Source organism: Ambystoma mexicanum, chromosome 5q (genome assembly GCF_040938575.1).
Source record: "Ambystoma mexicanum isolate Mex_15411 chromosome 5q, UKY_AmexF1_1, whole genome shotgun sequence".
NCBI lineage: Eukaryota > Metazoa > Chordata > Amphibia > Caudata > Ambystomatidae > Ambystoma > Ambystoma mexicanum.
In genome coordinates, this window is record NC_090933.1 from 822,883,943 (window position 1) to 822,903,511 (window position 19,569).

Sequence of the window (19,569 nt, forward strand, 5' to 3'; positions counted from 1 at the left end):
TGCTCGCAATTCCTCTTTTATTGCGTTGAATCCATTTACTGTAGAGTTAATTGTCATCATTAGTTCCCACCTAGTTATCTGGAGCCATTTCGCGTTTGCGTAGGCCTGCAGTCCAGGATGTATTATTGAGGAGAAGAACATGGCTGCTCTGCTGAATAGTCTGTGTTCCGGCGGAATTGAGGTGAGTGCTGTTTCCGACCGTCCCCACAGGTAATTTCCTGTCAGGGGTTCTCCTTGTCTTTTCCTTCTGTTGAGGACAGTGTTGTTGCCGTTGCGTCTGTTCTCTGGCCCTTTCCGAGGCTGTGCAGATCTCTTCTTCCTTTTGTTTCCTTCATCCATCTTGGGGAAATTCGCCATATTCACATGCTTCTGGGGTACCACTAGTAATGGTACATTAACGTGTACTATAGTGCATACACCATTCCATAAAGGGGGCAGTGTGTGATACGCCTTGTCTCCATAGGCCCAGTAATGGTCCATTACTACTGCTGTTCCTGCTCCCCCCTCAGGTAACTCCATCACGCTTTCACAGTTGGTGTTATATCCTACATCCACCTCTCCTTTATGTTGGTAACATACCTTAGGCGCAGTTAGCGGCAATATTGTTATTGGGTCTTCATCCTTCTCCATCCACGTAAGCATGGGTACGTACTTGATCCAAGTCATCCAACATCTATGGTTATGTCCATCAATAGTTGAAATATTTTCTCTGGTTACCATGTTGCTGCCAACCACTCCTATGTCCCATTTGTTGTCCATGTACACCTTCCCTGTTATTATCATCAGTGGTCTTTCCCAACATCCGTTTTTACCAGGGAATTCAGCGGCGTACCAATCACATGGTAGGTACTGCAGTGTTACCTTCTTTGTTTCTCCTTTTTCAGGACCACTTGTTATATATCTGAATCCTTCAGCATGTAGACTGCTCTTGTGGTAACTCAAATAAGTCTTAAGGAAGTTGTTTTCATATGGATATGTATCTCGTGTTTTCCACACCAGATGCACCACCGTCCCTTGAAATCTTCCTTTCGTCTGGAACAGTGCCAGGTATATTATACATCGTGCTATTTTTCCATCTATCTCCGTGGCAACAAATGTTCGAAAAGCGCTCATGGCGTATGGGATCAATGAGCAAACGTAGCAGCTGTCTTCTGTTGTCTGCTTGCCTATTTTGGTCATGTGTTGGTACCACATGTTGTTCGAGACGTGTGCTGAATCTTGTACATAGTTGTCAATGCCTTTATTATCTGAGTATGTGCTGCGTTTAACTCTATTTTCCTGGTGAGGGGTTTTACTAGTACCACCTGACGTAACACCTGTTGCAGCTGGGGGTGGGGGTATATTAGGTTTGGGTACAGCAATAATATCAATAGCATAGCTGTACTGCCATACAGAGGCAGCCAAGAACCCGGTGATCATTAAAATCCCTATCAATTTTATTACAAATGCTAGTTTCACCGGCATTTTGCTCTTACCTTGCTGCAGTCCAGCAGCTTATTCTTGCGACGTTACAGTTGCCCGCCTGAAAATTCTTAATATGCTCGTTATTAAGGTTAGTTATTGTTATTAAGCTCTCCCTATCAAGTAGTCATTCAGTGCCCAGGCGAAGAGCTGTTCCCACGCCAATCTAAGCGATCTATCTCTTAGGGCAGGCAAGTATGGTTGGAGGTGGGGCATTGAATGTTCTATGGCCAAGAGGAATGCTGTGTAGTAGACACGTACCCTCTTTCCTTTCAGGTACGTTGGCCGTTTTATTTCATATACAAATTGGTGTGACAATTCTTCCAGGTAATTATCGTCTGAGGGTACCATCTACTCCTGGGCAGTGAATTAGTTAGTTATCTACTTTCTTAACAGTACAATAATACGCTTTACCTGCATGTGCGAGAGAAAAGAAAGAGAACATTCAGGTGTTTACATGTGTATATGTGCAAAACAATGTCCTTCAGTTCAGTTATTACTACAGTGGGTAGGGGGTCAATGGGCAGAGGGTTTGGGGCTCAGCTGGCGGGAGTCTCTTTACCCTTTGATCGTGTAACCATGGGCTGGGCGGTATGGGGATCACCCCTTTCTTCTCTAATAGTTGTCTCTGGGGAATCTGGGGGGTGGCAGGGTATGGGGACACTTAGGCTGTTAGTTGTGGGAGAAGTCTCTTCCTCCGTTGGTGACGCTGTTGTTGTTCTTCCTGTGGCCCTGTCGGTGGCGCTGGGGCGGGTCTGGAGTTTGTAGATCTTTACGTCGTGTAGGTGGTTCCAAGCACGTTTGTCCTGTAACTTTACTGCTCTCGTTGATACCTCCTCTACCAGATGGGGGCCAGTGAATCGTGGACTGTTCCACTTTCTGTTGAAATTGCGAAGTAGTACGTGGTCACCTTTAGCAACCTTGCACAGTCTTTCCTTTTCCAATTCTTTATCCACGTCTTCTTGTTGGTCGCTGTTAGACCCGCCCCGCGTGCGCTCGAGCTGTTGAGACACAAACACTACACTAGTAATCAAAGAAGACACATATTGGTACATTTCATCACCAAGAACACTCGCAGTACTCTCGTGGTCAGTAAATGCTCTTGATGTTGGCGTTAGGGGAAGGCGCATTTGACGTCCGGTAACCACCTCGTGAGGAGTGAGGTGGTGGTCGGACCCTGGTCTATTCCTTAGCTCAAATAGGGCTAATGGAAGGCAATATAACCAACTCTTCTTTGTTGTTTGCTGTATCTTTGCAATTGCCTCCTTTAATAGGCCGTTCAGGCGTTCACATATCCCGTTGGCCTGTGGGTGGTATGCACATGCAAATTTATGCTTGATGTTCAGCAAGGATGTAATGTGCTGGAACATTTCGTTTGCGAAATGTGGGCCATTGTCTGACCTTAATACCTCACACACTCCCCACCTAGGGAAGACCTCCCTCACTAGGAATTTAGCTGCTCTAAATGCATCTGGGTGTGAACAGGGCCCTGCTTCAATCCACCTCGAGAATGGGCATACTACTACAATCATATACCTATTTCCTTGACATACGTTGATCATATCAACATAGTCAATATGGAGATGTCGAAACGGTCCCTCTGGCCGGGGTATAGTACCTCTTATCACCTTCAGAGTGTGGCCGGCCGTAAACTGTTGACATGTGAGACAATTGCTGATAAAATTTGACACAAGAGAATTTAACTCGGGGCAGAACCAGTCTTCCCTAATTCGTGCTGCAATTACTTCCTTGCCTGTGTGGGCTGGGTAATGTAGTTGGCTCAGGGCGGTGTTCAAAAGTGCCAATGGTATTACAACCTTTCCAGTGTCACCCTGGCGCCATAGTGCGTCGGTTGGTGACATTGTGCATCCTCTTTTTACCCATATTTCTTTTTCGGCCATTGGTGCAGCCGCTTGTAGCTCCATAATCTGTGTGGCTGGGAGATGGGTGTACCCTTCTCTTATCAACATCTCCTTAGCCACTCCCCTCCCTCTCCCTCTCTGTGACTCTGGGGGGTTCCATATCTCACCAAAGTATGCAGCATACTTTGCATGTGCGTCTGCTGCTGCATTCCCTTTTGAGATGTGATCTTCACCCTTGGTGTGTGCGGTGCATTACACTAAAGCTAATTCTTGGGGGTCATTTATTGCTTCAATTAGTTCAGCCAATAGGAGGGCATGTTGCACTGGAGTGCCATCAGCTCTCCTAAACCCTCTTCTTCTCCATTTCGACAGCCCTGAGTGGACAGTGGATGTAACATACGCGCTGTCGGAGTATATGGTCACTCGTTTGTCAAAGCTTTCCTTCAACGCCAAGATCAGTGCAACTAATTCCGCTGCTTGAGCGGAGTAATGCTGTGGTAATTGTACACATTTCATGGCCACACACACCGGTATCTCCATCATTTTTACCACTGCTGCCCCAGTCCTCCTTACACCATCCCTCTGGTCGATAGTTGATGACCCATCAATGAACAAGAGCTCACCTCCCTCTAGCGCGTTTTCTTCAACCTTTCTAGTACATGAGTACATGTCAGTTATTTGCGTACAGTCGTGGGCATAATCTCCCTCTTCAATTACTTCTGCTAGGAACCTTGCAGGGTTGACCGTGCTACATCTAACAATTGATAGTTCAGCTCTGGATAAGATGATCTCATAACCTGATGCCCTTTGCGTGGTTAGGGTGGACTTAGGTTTATTCAATATGGCAAATAGTGCATGTTCCACAAACAGTGTAGTTGGGCACCCCATGGTTATTGCTGATGCTTTCTCTACCGCAAAAGCAGCTGCGGCGAGACCTTGTTCGCAAGGGAAATGACCTAACATCACAGGATCCAAGTGGCCGCTGTAAAATGCTACTGGTTTGTAGCCCATGCTTGTTTTTTGGGCCAACACTGCTTTCATTACTGCTGAGTCGCAATGTGAAAATATAAAAAATTGTCGCTCATAGTCTGGGGATGCCAGTACCGGAGCAGTTGGTATCGCATCTTTCAACTCATCAAAAGCCTCTTTCATTTCCATTGTCCATCCCAGCTTTTTCTCCCCTTTATTAGCTTCCTTTAACGCCTCAAGCAGGCGCCCTATGTATGAACTGTAATCAAATACCCATGCCCTACAGTAGTTGCATAGACCCAGGAACTGCTGCAGTTCCCTCACTGTTTGTGGCACTGGTGTGTTTGAAATGGCCTGTGCTCTTTGTGGTGCAATCTTTCTTCCATGTTGGGATATGAGCTGACCAATGTAAAGTACCTGTTCTTGACAGTACTGTAACTTTTCCATGTCTACCTTGTAACCTTTCTCAGCCAATATTGTCAACATCTTTAATGAGTCCTCTCTGCATGTCCTTTCATTTGTACTGCAAATTATTATGTCATCGACATACTGCAACACTGTGCTTTCCACTTCAATGTTACCCAAATCCATCTGTATTACTCTGTTGAAAATTGAGGGTGATTCACAATACCCTTGTAGCAATCTGGTGTGTTTCCACTTTGTGTTTCTGTAAGTGAAGCTAGTCAGATCATGTGAGTCTGGGTGCAATGGTATTGAGAAGAATGCATTTTTAAGGTCGATCACTGTAAATCGTGATGCTTCTGCTGGAATGCCACACAATATTGTGGCCGGGTTTGCTGCTATGGGGTATTCTGCTTCTACTATGTTGTTCAAGGGCCTGAGATCCTGTATGAAGCGCCAAGAACCCCCTTTAGCCTTGCACACTGGGTATACAGCCGTGTTACATGGTGATTCTGAGGGGACCAATATGCCATTATTTATAATGGCCGTTATGGTTTCATATATGCCCTCATCTGCCTCTTTTGATAGTGGGTACTGTTTCACTCTGGGGAGTATTGCACCTTTTTTCAATTTTATCCTTACTCCCCCTATACTTTTTTTGCACCCCACGTCATAGGGGCTAGTAGTCCACAGTGATGTGGGTACCTTTGTCATATCCTCCTTAAAGAAGGGGACTGGGGTGCATGCGCGTGCCTCAAGTGCCATTGCAATTTTCTGTGCTACTTGTTTGTACGCCACTCTTAGCCATATTTCCACACTCATCATAAACACCATTTCACCTTCCTCCTTTTCTTCTGAGAACAGCTCCTCATCTGACACCTGGGTAAGTCTACATCCTTCCGCTAGTGCTATCACTGCCCTCCATGCCCTTCCTTCTCTGTCTTGGGCATGTACAGCAATGTAATCAGCTGTTGCTATAATGCTCTCAATGTCCACTGGAACCACCTTTCCTTCTGGTTCATTGACTGGTGTTTCTGGTCTGAACAGATAGGCTGCTGGCCTCCTCCACATTTTTCCTTCTATCCCTGGCATCCATGCAAATGCCATGTCTGTCCCGTACTGGAAGAGCTTGCCATCTACTGGCTCCGCCCTAATCGCTGTTTGTCCACAGTATGCTTGCATAATCTGTCGTGCTGTGAGCATGTTAATCCCTGGAGTGGAGCAAATTATGCCGTCCTCAGTAAATGAGATCGTCATATTCAACCTGTTCATTATGTCTCTCCCCAGTATATTTACTGGTGAGGCACTATAATATAGAAGTGGGACTGACAGGTCATAATCTCCTATAGATAAGGGAATGTTATCAGTAAAAGGAACCAACCCTTTAGCCCCAGAGAATCCTTGGGTGTTCATGGCTTCGCCTGACATCTTAAATTTACCTTCCCTTATGCAAAACCAGGTCGCCCCGGTGTCAACAAGGAATGATAACTTTTTGTCACCTATCGTTACCTCTATGCGTGGTTCCTCCGCACTATTAGGTGTTACTGACAGGATGGGACACACCAAGGCCGTCTGTGGGCTGTCCTATTGAGGGTACAACGATTGACCATTTCCTGTGTAAGGGTTGTGTCCCAGGACCGTCACCCTACCCAGTTGTGTTTGTTGTACTTGGGGTTGTTGTGTTATCGCTACCTGTTGTTGTGGCAGTGAATGTGTCTGTGGCTGTTGTTGTGTTATTAGTTGTTGCTGTTCATTTCCCTGTTGCAACGTCTGCTGTTGCTGTATGCATTGCTGTTCCTGAGTGGGCCTTGGTTGTCCCTGTTCACTCCATGATGGTGTTCCTGGTCTTACTCTACACGTGCGTGACATGTGCCCTAATAATCCACAACTCCAACACACCGGTGTTTCCCTACTCTGCCATGGAAAGCTCCCTGTGTTGTCCTGGTATACTGGTTGCCCTGTGGGTAGGAATTTCTAAGTCCTCCCACCTGCTGTTGGGTATTATATCCGTATCCTCTCCCTCTCATAATTCCTCCTCTCCCCCTGTTGTAATTATAATACCCAGCTCCTGGCATTGGGTATCCTCCTCCCATGTTGGTCGTGTATGGTTGGAGTGGCGGCACCTGTCGTGTTATAGTCTGTGAAGGTGGTATTTGGGAGGGATCTTGTGCAGCCACTACTTGTGTGGGGCTTTGGGTCATTGTTGTAGGCGTAGTTATTAGTGCCCCTTCCATTGTGTATTTAGTAAGCTTTTTCTGTACTAGTTTAGCCTCTTCCGTTTTCCTGTCCTCTTCCTTTTGTTTCATTTTTCCTTGCCATGTCCTGCAATGATGCACTATAGTCAGTTGTATTTCTGGCCATGCTTTTGCTTCCATTCCCACTACTTTCTTCAGTTGTTTCTGAACTCCTTCCGGGAGCCCTTGTACTAGTATATGATAAAATATTGCGGGTGTTTTGTCCCATTGTTCTCTAGTTTCCATGCGCCACTTCTCTTGGATTTCCCGGATATAATCAACAGGATCTTCGTTCTCACGCATCTTGCGGGAGGTAATTGCTCCTATGTCTGATGTGTCTGGGTACTGTACCCTCAGTGCCTGCCATAGTGCATGTCTGCAGTTTGCGAATGGTGCCCCATCATGCGATGTGTTTGTTATTGTTACTCCAGGGAATCCCGCTCTCTTCCAAATGTCGTCCGCTGCATCCCCTAATATCGATATTAGAAGGCCCTTCACATCTCCTACTGCCAGTTTCTGTGCTGTGGTGTGTTTTTCCATTTCATATATCCACTTACCCGCACCTTCACTTAATGATGGGAGTCTGCATTTTATATTTTCTTTGTCTGTATGCTTCCAAGGGACATACTGTGGCCTAACCCCTCCTCTCTCCAGAAGTGGCATTAAGTTATGTCTCGTTTTACCCTTTGTGTTCCATAAAATCGAGTCCTCACACCCTTCCTCTTCTTCCCTTTCTCCTACATCGTCAATTTCATCCGTATTTCCCCTGCTCGTAACTCTTTCTTCTCCATCTTTTCCCCTTCTTCCATCATTTCCTTTATTTAATGTGGGCATGTGTATTAGCCTTTCCTGCCTGCGTCTAGGGAGGTCGCTAAGCCGACATGCATAGAGTGTCAGTTCATCTGTGAAGGGCGCAAGTTTTATTGTGCGTAACGAGCGTGAGGTGGTTGAGCATGTAGGGTGCGATGGGAGAGGGCGTGATGGGGACGGTGCGACCTCATGTGTCTGTCTTTCCGCTATTCCTTGCTCTTCCTCCTCACTTCTCTCCAGCTCATCCTTTCTCCTACGGATCCATGGTGAGTCTGTGTTGGTCCGGGTGATGTATAGTTTATCGAGGCTTTCCCTTTCACTGTTTCTTCCTTCCTTCTCCACTCCTTCTTCTTCCTCACTACAAAAGTCAGTCATAAACGGCACCCCCCACTCTGTCTTTTTCCCCTTTATTGTTACTGTTTGTAAGTCTATTAGGTCCAGTTCTCCTTTTTCTCCTTTATCAACCGCTCCCCTGTGCGCTGATGTTGTTGCTACTTCTGTGTCTCTATATACATCCCCCCATACTTCACTCTCCCTTCTCCTATCTTCTCTTTCTCCTTCATTTCTCTCCTCCATCTCCCTACCATGTTCCTCACTTTTCCTTTTTAACTCCTCCATTACTTCACTACTCATCTGTTCCAGTATTCTTTCATCCTCTTTCTTCCTTTCCCATTTCACCCTTTCCCTTTCTAATATGCTCTCTATCACCCTCCCTTCTTCGTATTTCTTAGTCGTTTCTGATAGTAATCTCCTCTTCCACATTGCCATTTCTTTTTCTTTCTCTTCTTCTTCCCTTTTCTTTTCTCGCAGCACTGCTCTTGATACCCTTTCTGCTGCTGCTTTTACCCTTTCAGCTTCTCTCCTTTGCTCCTCAGTTCGTTCCCTTATTTTTTCCAATTCGTTCTTACCTTCTTTCCTTTTCCTCGCTCTCTCTCTTTCCTCCCTCTCAAGCTGTTTGATCAATTCATTCTGCTCATCCCTTAATTCTGCTAGTCGTTCCTCCAAAACCTCTTCCTTTTGCCGTAACAGCTCTTCCCCTCTCATTCCACTCTCCCTGGTATTATCCTCATCTGTTTTCCTTACTACCTCCTTCTCTTCTCCTGTTAATGAACCTCGTAACTTTAATAGTATCTGTGCAGCTACCCACTCATCATTTCCTATTTCCACAGTTTGTTCTTCTCCAGTCCTCCCCTCCCCTGCTGGCATCTTCCTATGAGCCACATATGGTGGAGGGCTGTATGCCGGGTTCGAGTACCCCTCAGCCGCCCTTAACTGACCTCTTTCTATTTCTCCTAACTCCCTTAAAGGGTACAACCCCCCTCCCTCTGTTTTCACTCCCTTTGCTAGGGGTATATCGTTGCTCGGTTCCTTTTTTATTTCATTTGATGTATTATTCTTTTCTCCTCCCTCTTGTCCGTTCCCCGTGTTCTTTGGGTCTTCACTCCCCTTTTTCCCATCCTCTCCTTCCTCCTTAATCTCTTTTTCTTCCGGTATTTTCTCCACAGTGAACATTCCATTTGGTCCTGGTCGGGACCCTTGGAACATCCTCCATAAGTTAAACACCTCCACGTGGTTTGCCAACTTCTTCCCTTTGTATGTATTATGCAGATGGTTTAGTAGTGAATGTTGGGCATATGGATCGAAGCTACCATTAGGCGGCCATGGTGTTATCATTTTGTTGTCCGTCCCCTGGGTCCAATCTATGCTATACTTAATCAGTTTCTCCCTATGGGGTGACAGTGTTGTACATATGTGTTGTAGTGGGGTAGTGAGGGTGTTCCCCCACCCTCCCGATCCTGTCCCATATGACATAGTAGCGCTCCACTTGTTACCCTTCCCCTATTTGGTAGCGGTTATCTCACTAGCAGTTTACAATATACAGCCTTATATCATTACCTGGCCCCGTAAGTTTGGTGACTTGTGATAGTCCGGTAAGGAAAATTATAAAAATATAGTATTTACATTTGTATATTTTCTTCTGTCTTTCTTCCTTTACACGACACCCTTATGGCCCCCTGCGGCCGAGGAGCACGTAGCCCCCTGCGGCTGCGTACCCCTTATGACGTTCTTATACAGTCGTCCTATTTTCACTTGCTCCTCCTCCTTCTTCTACACTTGCCGTGGCCGGCGTTCTCCGTGCGCAGCCACGTCCCCCGTTTCACCTTTCCCCGATCAACTCATTACCGTTTATCTCCGTTTCCACTCCCTTACCACAGTTCTCTTCCCCACCACTCTCAAAAAGAAAGATGCCTTGTGCTCGGGATATCCTATGAAAGCCCTACTGGTGACGTCACCGATCTCTTCGAGCTACTGGTAAGTTCTTCATATATTCTTTAAGTTCAAAATACACTTGCAATCTACCCCCGTTAATCTCACAGCTGTCTTCCTGTCACTCCTGGAACAAGGTAATCAATAATATAATCGGACTGCGCACGCTGCGTCGCCTCGCGTGTGATACGCCCCTCGACAGGAGGGCTTAACGAGCCAATTATCTTCCGTATTGGGCAACTAACTAGCTACTGCCTACAGGGAACGCCATCTACCTATTGAGTTTCTTGCTCGAACAATAGGGATCCTCATCTACTCATTGATCAATAAATGCCAAATCGTAGGAAACCACACACACACACACACACCCTTACACGTAGTCGCGACCTAGGCCAATCAGTGTCTACGAGCGGCCGCACGTGATGTTTTTGTGCTCCGCCCCCCCCTCGCGTAACGTAGCCGACTGCTCTCACACTCGTTCGGCTACCATTCATTCCATTGCCAACACTAAATTGTCAAACCTTCGCCGCGCACCTGTGCAACACCTCCCACCTCCCGTATTTAATTCCTCCCCCCTCCCTCACAATTTCACATTGCTTGTTGTGCGTGGCATGCTCACCAAGTTCTCTTGATGCGGGGCCGCTCGACTGCGGGCACCCCTCCAAGCGGCTCGCCACCTCCCCTCAACTGGACCACGTCTGGACACTCGCCAACCGCGGGCGGGATACTTCCCAACCGGCTCCCGAGGGCCAATATCCGGATTGCGCTGTCCGGTCTTCTCGCAGCTCCGCGATGGTCCTGTAGTCCTCAGAAGGGGGCAACGGCAGAGGGGGCCGCGCCGTCGGGCCTCCTCGCAACGCGATTACCTGGAAAAAGTCAAAATAAAAAATCAGATCTTAAACAGATCTCAGCAGTGCCTCCAACTTGTCGGGGGGAAATTCTGCCGGGGTCGGCCGGACCGTCCGCAGACCTCCGGGCAGGGAGGCCCCAACTCCTCCCGTATATCCCAAAAGAGATAGAGTATGAGACACACGCAAGAAGCAAGGTGACTCTGCTGTTTATTAGACAAAACGGCAGGGATGGGTCAAGGAGCGTACGCGTCCGTCCTGACACAGACACAATCGTGGGGCTCGCAGGCCCTTTTTACCTTAGTATGACGCGCTACTTGCGTCACTTGGAAAGTTTAGCAAAAAACCTATCTCCACTCTGGATTGGTTACTCGAGTGGTAGGATTAGTATAGCGCACATATAGAGAACGGTGTTAGTGGCTGAGGGTTAGTCAGGTGGTATACCTGGGCTGTCCCTTCAATTTGATACATGAAAATTGTTACATGAAGACCTCTGAGAATTGGTCAATGTGAATGGCGTCAGTGATAAGAACCCCATGTTCTAATTGGTCCGCTCGCGAGCCTCCCAGTCTGGGACTATCGCTGTTCCCAGCTCGCGGTGCACCTGTCATCTGCAACAATGTTTTAGTATGGGTAGGTGTAAACAATGTGAGGATTTATTCATATGTTGTGAGGTCGAATACTCCCACTGCTGCAGATGTCCAATGAGTCTTTTAATTGTATCTGCCGATGTCTTGAAACGTGGGATTCAGGCGTCTCCTTCCTCCTGGGCTTGGCATCTTGTCAGGTTTGACTTTGTCACGTGAGGTGGGACCGTGTTTGAGGCAAAATTCAACACAATTAATATTGTTTTTCCTACTGTGTGCCTGGTTTATCTTGCAGGTGCGACCTTGGCGTTGGCTTGCAGCGTGCGAAATTGCAACATCGTGCCCTTGGCGGTGTGCTTTCGCCGGGCTCATTTTGCAGGGTCAGCAACCCAGTTCTTGCTCATTCAATGTTCATGGAAGCTTTTGCCTGCGGCCTACTTGGGCCTAGTGCATAGGTGGAACCGTTTGATGCAGGGCGCTTTAGGTTACGGTATCATATTGCTTCATCCTCAGTATCGTGTCCCCGTTATATTCTTCATTATGGTACATGGCTCTTAGAAGAAGCGTGAGCAAGCCTTTTTTATATAAGTTCATGATGCGTCTTGCGTTTCTGGATTTTGAGAGCAGCCTATGTGGAAAATAATAAAGATGTACGTCCGTGAGTATGTCTGTCGCCTACGTCATAGCACTGAGTATATTCTTCGTGTAGATTGGTGCGGGTGTGTCCGGTGTGTATATTTGCACAGGTGTGCTGACCGTTGGCTAGGTCGTCATGGCATCTCTAACGACGTGTAGGTTTAGTCGAGTTGGTCCGTGCCGCAGGTGTCGGCATGGACAGGGCGGGCTGCTGGGCAGGTAGATGGGCACATCCGTATGTTCCTGTACCAGGGTATTTGGTCGTCCGGTAGAAAGGCAAACTCCTCTCGTGGCGGGTGTCTGGGCCGTGATCCTCTAGGCCAAGCGCGAGAGGGGAAGGGCGGGAGCCTGTTCTTCCATTCTCCCACTTCAATGTTATTTGCTGTACATGCATTGTTTGCCATTTTGAAAAAACCTAAAGGCACATTGACATCTGAAAGGGCTTCTGCCTACGAGGTAGTCATATTGAATCCGATGATTAAAATAGTCTGATGCAGAATAGTGAATCCTGTCGTGTTTGTAGCAGAACCCCTGGCAGAGGACGAGCATGCACATGACTGCTCAAATTATGAGGAATTCTATGATGAACTCAATGCATTGGCAGCTGGGGAGATTCTTTTTATTGACAGTTCTTTGAGAATCAATCAAAATGACAGGCAAAGATATACAGGTGCCGCTGTGTGGAAGCACGAATAGAGAGTTTGAAGTACTGATAAGTGCAAGATTACCGTCTCACTTTCCAGCATAAGCTGCTGAATTAGTGGCACTGATTATCATGTTCAAGAGACAAACAAACCAGGAAGTAACGGTGTACAGTGACTCCACCAATGTGACATCAACAGTGCACGCAGGGCTAGCACGATGGAAAAGGCGGGGCTACCACAGGGTGGATGGTACTCCAGTGCAACACTCAGCCTTATTGGACAGACTCATTAAAGCACTACAACTCCCAGTAGCCATCACAGTAGCTAAATGCGCAGAACACACTAAAAGGGCAGACTTTATCTCATGAGAAAATCAAAAAGCAGACGCGGAAGCCAAGCGAGTTGCATGTTTAGAAACTATCATGTAATTTGATACACCTGATTTGAATGAAAGCATGGTGGTGATGATGAGTGTGCTTGAGTGTTATAATAATTTGTCTAGGACTCAATTGGCAGAGATTCAAGGGGAAGCGCCTCAAGATGAGAAAGGGGGTCATTACGACCTGGGCGGTAAGGGATACCGGACACCGGTAAGGAGACCGGTAATCCCTTACTGCCCTATTCCAAGTTCCCTTGGCGGGAACCGTAAGGAATGTGTGGTCTGACCACATGTCCCTTACAGGTCCCGCTAAGGGACCAGGGAGCTAATAACGGGCTTGCAAGTAGGGAGCCCATTATTAGCGCCCTCCCCATTCCCATTGAGCCCTATGGGGGCTCAAATTGAAATGGGGAATGGTTTGTTCAATGGGGATTTACCGGTCCCACCAGGGTCGGACTGCACCGGTAAGTCCCCATTGAACAAAACTGGTGCCGGACCCGTTATTGGAGGCAGTCATGCCGCAAATAGTGCCATGACTACCACCAATCTTGGAATGAGGCCCAAAGACTTGTGGACGCGGAGATGGTGTTCTTTAAACACCTCTGAAAACTGTGGTGACAAGACAGCAGTGGTAAACCGGTGATTCCTCTAGCCTTCTTAAGGGTGGCATTGGAACAGCTACACTACCCTGCGCACGTTACTAAAGAGAGCCTCTCCACAACTATTGTGGAGGATTGGTTCGTTCCAGACATAGTACAACACGTTGTATTTTTTGTAGTAAATTGGATCGTATGTCAAAAGTTTACTGCTGGGCACACATTGCACACAATTAGAGGAGTTATTCCAAGACCTAATGGACCCTTTCAGCATTTGCATATCGACTATCTCGACATGCTGCAAGTATGTAATGGCTATAGATATATGATCGTAGTGGCATGTTCTTTCTCGAGGTGGATTGAAGCTGGACTGTCTATACACACAGACTCCACCTGTGCAGCAAAATTTTTAGTATGAGAAATATTTCCTAGATGGGAAATATATAAGGTATTAAGATCAGACAATGGCCGTCATTTTGTTAATTAAGTCTTTGAACAAATAAGCTTGATGCTTAGCATAAAGCACAAGTTTTCATCGGCGTATCACCCGCAAGTGAACAGGATCTGTGAGAGACTCAACGACTTGCTTAAAGAGAGAATAGCCAAATTGAAACTTACCCTGAAGAAAGGATGGTTGCATTGTCTACCACTGCCATTGTATGCATATAGAAATCAACCACCATCTTACGCCCCATGAAATAGTAACAGGGAGGTGAATGAGGACCCCTCTCACATGTCATGTCTAGAATGAAAAGTGATGCCCAGACAGGAGTTACGTGATTATCTTACGTCTATAACTGCAAGTATCTCTGTCATTTCAGATTAGCTCGAGAGAAAGGGTATGGGGCAGTGCAGAACACAGAAGGAAATGCTAAAACAACCGAAATTGAAAAGTTATGTCTTTCCAAACTTTTCCCCAGAGATGCGGTCCTAATCCGCAACTTCACTAGAAGGTGGCATGAGCCTCATTTTAACGGCTCCTTCATAGTGGAGGACATGACACTGTCTGCAGTCAAAGTGCAAGGCAGACGCGCTTGGAATTTCCTTGGAGATGTGAAAATCAATGCCAGAGAACCCACTTCGACTCCACCCCCACCGGGAGCATGCATCGGGGAAGAACCACAGCACGTGCAGACTAGGTCTATGACGAGGAAGAAGGACGCAGAAGCAGTTGAATAAAGATAAAGAGTACATTGGACTGTGGCTTTTTTCAGTCACTAAAAACAGAGTTAAGGGAGGTTATTTGTTCTTGAGCCACAGGAATTTGTTGACATTGGACTGAGACATGTTTAAGTCTTGATCATAAAGGAGAGCATTCCAGATTTGGAGTTCCTTTTTGATGACCGGAAGAGGGAGCAGTTCCCCAATTCTTTTCTCAATTAATTTCTCTTCGGAGGTGCCTATGGTGGTGCCCCATTACAACGTTTCACGGATCGTTCTTGCAGTTTTTCTGTTCATTTTGCATGCATACCCTGTGCTTATGGGGAGAACTACTAGAGTTCATCTGTTCCTACAAGATATTAAGAATGGCCCAATCGTGAGGAGATTGCTTGCAGCTATCATTGAGCAAATCCTTCAGCTTCCTGGGTACAATGGGGAAAACGCAAATGCCCCTATCAGCAGATAATGCACATAGACTGGTCAGGTTTGTATTCTATTACTTGGCTGAGGAATGTCCACATCTTGTTGGGAGACAAACTGATGTCAGAACCTTCTTGAGAGACCCGAGGAAGAATGCAGCGCTCAATTAAATACTGAGAGACATCATAATACAAGTAAACGGGTACTCTGAGAGAATACTGAGAACTGAATGAGACTTTTGAGGGAGAAGATCCAAAAAAGTCTGCTGGTTAAGGAACTTTGTTTCATGCTGAAGGATAATCTTCATGTCTTCTGGTAAAAGGCCAATTTGTGGCCTTCACTGGGACCTTTTTTTCATCATTGTATAGCCAGCTGTATCTGATCAAGGAACTTGTGGAGCCGACTCAGCAGCTTCCAGAAGTAGTGCATGATGTTGCCCGATTAAAAGTTTGTTTTTCTTTCCTTAAAGAGTCAAATGGGCAGCATCAATAGCAACATTATCATGGCAGATCCTGAAAAACGTCCACGTTGTGCAAGGAGCTATTGCTATAAATTGACTTATCTGTAGGAAATTTATTCTTGCATTCTGTTTATAGTGATGCTGCTCTCATTTACAGTATGTACTGCTTACTATATAGATGTAAATGGAGCAAAGAATCCTGTGCATCTTTCTGTACAGAAGGAGGGTACAGATGTGGCAACTACTAGGCTGTCTCGACCTAATGTGATTATTCCTACTCTAGAGATACACACAAGGGCACCTGGTCCTGTGACGGATAAGCCTGGGTTACCTTTTGGAGGGAGATCACATGCAGAGATTATAGCAGACTGAAAATGGCCGGCCTTGCTGCTGCTAAAATGAGGTTTCAGGATAGAAAACAAATTTTAGATCTTTCTCTTACACAGACAGTACATGTAAGAACACCCAGTCCACTGACTAATGTTTCTAGGGTTGGTCCAGTAAGGAGAAACTATGCTGACATATAGAATGAGATGGTTAGAGAAACATGTAAGAAAAGAACGAGACCTAAGAGAAATGCTAGGGAGGATGATCATGAGCTGAATGATTACCTGGATAGTACAGCACACTTTCAGAATAACACTCGATATCAACATATGAAAGAAGTGGGAAGGAGGACCTCAAAGGAGGAATGCTTTGTATGTGCACTCCTGCCCTATAGCATAGGGAAGTCTAAGAACTTCATAGCTAATGAAACAGACATTCAGACAGCACATTGTTATCACACATAGCACTCTGTCGTACAAGAGGCCAGTTCATGGGCCAAGATTCCTACCTCAATTGGGCAACTGAATGGACAGATCCAGATGAAGATGACTATATCCAAGATACAAAGACAAGGCTAAGAGCTCATACTAAGAATCATGTCATCAGATATGAAAAACCTGGAGTGAAAGGAGCTGGAATAAGTTGGGAAGTAAACAAAAGACTTGAGAGTCCAGGAAAATCTGCAGAGGAAATTCGTAGATGGAAGAACAGAGGCCAAATGCAGATCTGGGTATCAGTGTTATCACCAGATGGATGGGAAGAAGGAGTGGTGATCTGCAGAGCCTGGGTAGTCATTGGTTGTTATCAACCCGCCATTGACATGTATGGCCAAGACTTGCTAAGCTACTGACCTGGTTCAAAGATAGAGGAGGACCCTTGCAGACAGTGCCTTTGGAGATTGCAAAGCTGTGCTTCAAAAATAATGGCACAAGAAAAGCTGGCGAGAATCAGAACTGTGATCGAATCTTTGATGTACCAGGAATGAAACTTGGAACACCAGTGATCATGGATCACCATTGGGCTTGTGGATCCAGAACATATATGAGGCTACCCAAGGATTGGGGAGAACGATGCTCACTAGTGAATGTTCATGTTCCAGTGTTGGTGATTCCTAAAAGTGATTTGAACCTTGACAGTTTCCTGAAAGCAGATGCTCATCTGAGGATGAAGAGATATGTGAAGCTGATTAATCGAATAAAGAGGGAGAACTATTTCTCAGCTAAGTCAATAGAAGCTTTTGACTCCATTCCTTATGAGCACAGACTGTTCAGCCAGACTTCGACAGTATTCACATCGATCTTCACGCTAAGAATCCAGGTTAGAGAAAATACCAAATGGCTGCAGATTAGCAGATGGGATTTGCTACAGACAATCAACACTACCATAAAGGGATTCAATGCTATCAGAGAAGAGATGAGAGCCATAAGACTGATGACTCTTCAGAATAGATACGTCCTGCACATGATCACAGCTATGGATGAAGGTGTTTGTGCAGAAATAGGAGAGTCATGTTGCACGTTCATACCCTCTCATGATGAGGAGAATGGCACCTTGACAGAGGCCCTAGAGATGCTAAAAAAGCTGCACGTCCAGATGATAGATAAAGTGGAAGACATTGCTGATGACAGCTGGTTTGGATCACTCTTTTCTTGGGTTCCACAATAGATGGCAGACATGTTCAAGCTCCTTGGAGCCCTGATCGGGTTGGTGTTGCTCAGATTTTGTGTGATCAAGATAATAAAGACTGCACAGAAAGCCATAGGGATGAAAATCGTGATCGATATTGAATCAGGATGGCAGGCCAGAGACTTGACAGATGAAGAAATCAGAGACTTTGTGAAGGCCAGCATCCATGCACCTGGGGGAACGAAGTACCTGTATCCAAAGAATCATAAGAAGTATGTGGGAAATGGATCTGTTGCAGCCCAAGTGGCCAGTGCATGCCCATGACTTGGAACAAGGATGAGCATGTGAAATCAGCTGGATGCCTGAAGGGATGCATAAAGATATGGATTGCAAAGAAGCATTTCTTCAGACAAGGATGTCTAGGATGATGAGAGAATGGCAAAGAAGAATGGTGACGTCACGCAGAGCTTAGCTGACGTACATAGAAGAGATGCATAGACTAGAGCATGAAGATATTCAATAAGGCACCAAGAAAGTATCAAAGATAAGTGACATCTTGGGATCAAGATGAAGAAACTTATGCTACAGACCTGATGAAGATATCAAGATATTTTAAACGTGTACAGATGCAATGAAACACAAGCAGACAAAGTATTCTAGAGGCTAGCTTTATAGTGAATAGAGTGCGGCATGCGCCAACATATACACATATATATTGAAGGAAGTAAAGAATGGATGTTTCCACTATGTATTATAGCAAAGCTGGACCAGAGAAGGAAGGCCTCTTTTCCAGTGTTTGGCAGTTAAAAAATAAAGCAATTGGATTACAGAAACAGATCTCAGAAAGGCGAGACTAGATGAGCCAAGAAGCCAAGGTTTTATCAGGATGAGGTGAGCAGACTTTGGATACAAATCGTGTGAAAGAATAAAACTCTTGTTCAGAAGACATGAACAAAAAGAAGAAAGACGACAGAGGTCTATTTGAAAATAGTATTTTAAATATACTGGGGCTCGATTTCGTGGTCTTCACTCACGTGGATGGATGAAGTTGGATGAACACGATGATCACACCTATGCATGAGGGCAGATCGTGCCTTCACTCCCCTGAATTCTCCAGAGCAAAAGAACACTCACAAGGACAAGTTCAAGGCCTTAATTGACAGCAGACCTCTGCAGTGATGATAGATGAATATGCTAATTGGTGGGAAGCTATGGTTATAGCTAGCTCACCAGCACCTGGAAGGCCAGCCTGCGTGCTCCTAACATAGGTGGAAAAGTACTGAAGGAGGTTAGAGTGCCAACCAATGGTAGGGGGCAGCATGATTAAGGGTCCTATAGTTTGTGTAACCAATGGGACGTTGTGTATTTAGTGACATTCATAGAGACCTGTTTAAGGGGAGGGCTTAGTTGACCCATGTGATGTTAAGAGACCTATCACTTTTCTTCACACTTTTAGACAATTACGGATCATATACTTAGATGTTCCCTCCAGTCCTATCACTTTCTTCAATAGGTTTTTGTAGTTTGCCACGTAGGATGACGTTAGTAATACGTAGGATGACATCATCAATGATGATTTTTTGCTATAAAAGAATACTTTTTTTAAGATGCATTGAGAGATCTTACGCTGAGACGTCCGTTGATGTCCGCTGTACTCCCTGTTTCAGATAATTGATATTATAACAGTTATCCTTTTGCCAACTACCTGAGTCGTTTCGATTATTGATGTTTGAGTAACTTCTGCATCCCCATCCATCTCAATGGTATTGCTATCTCGTTTTAAAGGGCTGGAAGCCTCCAGTTCACTACCTTGGGTCCCCACTCCCATACCTCAGACCTCTCTAAGATGAGAGGAAACCTCCATACCACCATGCACCCT